The sequence below is a fragment of the Giraffa tippelskirchi genome, chromosome 5 (genome assembly GCF_054371585.1).
Source record: "Giraffa tippelskirchi isolate mGirTip1 chromosome 5, T2T-mGirTip1v1.2.pri, whole genome shotgun sequence".
In the NCBI taxonomy this organism is placed as follows: Eukaryota; Metazoa; Chordata; class Mammalia; order Artiodactyla; family Giraffidae; genus Giraffa; species Giraffa tippelskirchi.
The window spans coordinates 13,195,725-13,199,351 of NC_137279.1; the positions used below are offsets into that span (position 1 = coordinate 13,195,725).

Consider the following 3,627-nt stretch of genomic DNA (forward strand, 5'->3'; position numbering starts at 1 on the left):
TTTTTATATGATTTAAAATGTTACCTTCTATTTATAGTTATTACAGAATATTGACTATATCCCCCATGGTTTTCTAAATTTAGTTTTTGTTTTATATTAAAATATAATTGAGCTACAATTTTTATTTGTTTCAGGTGTACAGCAAAGTGATTCAGTTACATATATGCTTACTTGCCTCAGTTGTGTCTGACTCTTCGTTCCCCTATAGACTGTAGCCCACCAGACTCCTCTGTCTATGGGATTCTCCAGGCAAGAATACTGGGGTCGGTTGCCATGCCCTCCTCCAGGGAATCTTCCCAGCCCAGGGATCAAACCTGAGTCTCCTGCATCACAGGCAGATTCTTTACCACTGAGTCACCAGGGAAGACCTCAGTTACACATACACATATACCCATTCTTTTTCAGATTCTTTTCTCATATAGATTATTACAGAATATTTAGTAGAGTTCCCTGTACTATACAGTAGGTCCTTGTTGATTATCTGTTTTATATATAGTAGTGTATATATCTTAATCCCAGTCTCCTAATTTATCCCTCCCCGCCCCCCCTCCAGGCTTTCCCCCTTGGAAACCATAAATTTGTTTATCAAGTCCATGGGTCTGTTTCTGTTTTGTAAAATAAGTTAATTTGCATCATTTTTTAGGTTCCACATGTAAGTGATATCATATGATATTTGCCTTTCTCTTTTATTTCACTTAGTACGGTAATCTCTAGGTTCATTCATGTTGCTGCAGATAGCCTTATTCCGTTCTTTTTTTGGCTGAGTAATATTCCATTGTGTATATATTCTACGTCTTCTGTATTCTTCTGTCGATGGGCTTTGAGGCTGTTTCCATGTCTTGGCTACTGTAAATAGTGCTTCTTTGAACACTGGAGTGCATGTATCTTTTTGAATTATGGTTTTCTTTGGATAAATAACCAGGAATGGATCATATGGTAGCTCTGTTTTTAGCTTTTTAAGGGACTTCCCTAATGGGTGCACCAATTTATATTCCCATCAACAGCATAGGAGCATTCCTTTCTCTCCACACCCTCTCTAGCATTTATTATTTATAGACTTTTTAATAATGGCCATTCTGAGTGATGTGAGGTGAAACATCTTTTCATGTGTTTTTTTTTTTGGCCCTCTGTATGTCTTCTTTGGAGAAAAGCCTATTTAGCTATTCTGCCCATTTCTTGATTAGATTGTTTATTTTTTGTGATAATGAGCTGCATGAGCTGTTTGTATATTTTAAAGATTAATCCCTTGTTGGTTACATCATTCACAAATATTTTCTCCCATTCTGTGGGTTGTCTTTTTGTTTACGGTTTCCTTTGCTATGCAAAAACTTTTGACTTTTTTTTAATAAGCAGCCTTTACTATGAGTGTGTTCTTTTTTCTTTATTTTTAATTGAAGGATAATTGCTTTATAGTATTGTGTTGATTTCTAGCTTTTAACTTTAATTAGATCCTACTTGTTCATTTTTGTTTTTATTTCCACTACTCTAGGAGGTGGATCCAAAAAGATACTGCTGTGATTTATGTTAAAGTGTGTTCTGCCTATGTTTTTCTCATAAGAGTTTCACGGTATCTGGTCTTCCACTGATGTCTTTAACCCAATGTGAGTTGTTGTGTAAGGTGTTAGAGGATGTTCTAATTTTATTTTTTACATGTCGTTTTCTAGTTTTCCCAGCACCACTTATTGAAGATACTGTCTTTTCTCTGTTGTATATTCTTGCATCCTTTGTTGTAGATTAATTGACCACAGGTGCATGGCTTATTTCTGAGCTTCTATCCTGTTCCATTTGTCTACATTTCTGTTTTCTGTGCCAGTACCATACTGTCTTGATTATTGTTATTCTGGAGAAGGAAATGGCAACCCACTCCAGTATTCTGTTCAGGAGAATCTCATGGACAGAGGAGCTACAGTCCATGGGGTCACAAAGAGTCAGACACATATGTAGTATAATCTGAGGTCAGAGAGCCTGATTTCTCCAGCTTCATTTTTCTTTCTCAGGATTGCTTTGGCAATTCAGCGTCTTTTGTGTTTCCATACAGATTTAAAACTTTTTTGTTTTAATTCTGTGAAAAGTGCCATGGTTAATTTCATAGGGATTGCATTGAATTTGTCTTGGGTAGTATAGTCATCTTGACAATACTAAATCTTCCAATCCAAGAACATGGTATAGCTTTCCATCTGTTTGTGTCATCTTCAATTTCTTTCATCAGTATCTTATAGTTTTCAGAGTACAGGTCCTTTGTCTCCTTAGGTTTATTCTTAGGTGATTTATTCTTTTTGGTGTGATGGCACATGAGGTTGTTTCCTTAATTTTTCTTTCTGATCTTTCACTGCTAGTGTATAGATATGCAAGAGATTTCTGTGTATTCATTTTGTATCCTATAACTTTACAATTAATGGAGGAATTCCAGTAGTTTCCTGGTAGCATCTTTACTTTCCATTTACAGTTATTACAGAATAGTGGCTATATTCTCCATGTTATACAATACATCCTTGAGCTTACCTTACACTCGATAGGTTGTACCTGTCACTCCCACCCTTCTATTCTCCATCTCCCACTCTCCACTTGTAATCTTGTGTTTGTCCTCTATGAGTCTGCTTCTTGTTTGTTTTATTCACTTGTCTGTTGTATTTTTAGATTCCATATATAAATGATATCATCTGGTATTTCTCTTTCTGTGTGTAACTTATTTCACTTAGCATGATGCCTTCCAAGTCCACCCATATTGTTGCAAATGGCAAAATTTAGGTCTTTTCTATGGCTGAGTAATATCCTATTGCATGCATGTAGAGATATATATATGTAGATATGTAAATATATGTATGCTTATATGTAAATATATGCTTATATGTAGATATATACATATATGTATATATAGGTACAACTTCTTTATCCATTCATCTGTTAATTGACACTTAAGTTGCTGTTAGTTCACCTCTTTGAGCTTCCATTTCTTTACAAGTAAATAAAGATAATTATATTTTTAAAAAAGAAAATAACTCTGTTATAAGAAAGCTATGAGAGAGGTACATAACTTGGTGCTGGCATAAACCAGATGCTTAATAAATATGAGTTTCATTTCTTCTATCACAAGCACAAAGTATGAGCAACCATGGCCTATACTGGCCTCATCGTGCCTCTTACTGTGACGAGCATGTTCTGGGGCTTCATCGGCTTCCTGGCGCCCTGGTTCATCTCTAAGGATCCCAACCAAGGAGTTACCATCACTGTGCTGGTGACCTGTTCTGTTTGTTCCTCCTTTGGCTGATTGCAATTCTGGCCCAAATCAGTCCTCTCTGTAGAACACACTTGAAAAATGAAACCATCTGGTACTTCAAGTATCGTTGACCTTGAGGAAGAAGGCTTGCTTGCCAGTGCTCAATCATTGAGGTCAGGAAGAGAACTCCTCTAGATGTAAAATCACCTCCATACCCAGACCACCTTCCTTGATTCTCCCCCTTTGGCCATCAGCTGCCTTAAATGTTCACACCACATTTGAACATCTTATTCTACAGCGCAGTAATCTTTTCCTGTCACCATTTTTATACTTTGATGAGTGATGTGCCCACTTAATCTAAACTGTGCTGCCTCAATGAAATGATTAGGTATTCTTCTGAGATCAAAAGT

The 3,627-nt window shown here is 36.3% G+C and overlaps 1 pseudogene; it reads left to right on the forward strand.

The window, feature by feature from the left end:
• Positions 1–3,112: 3,112 nt before the first annotated feature.
• LOC145505153 (V-type proton ATPase subunit e 1 pseudogene) lies at positions 3,113–3,348 on the forward strand (annotated as a pseudogene).
• Positions 3,349–3,627: the final 279 nt, after the last annotated feature.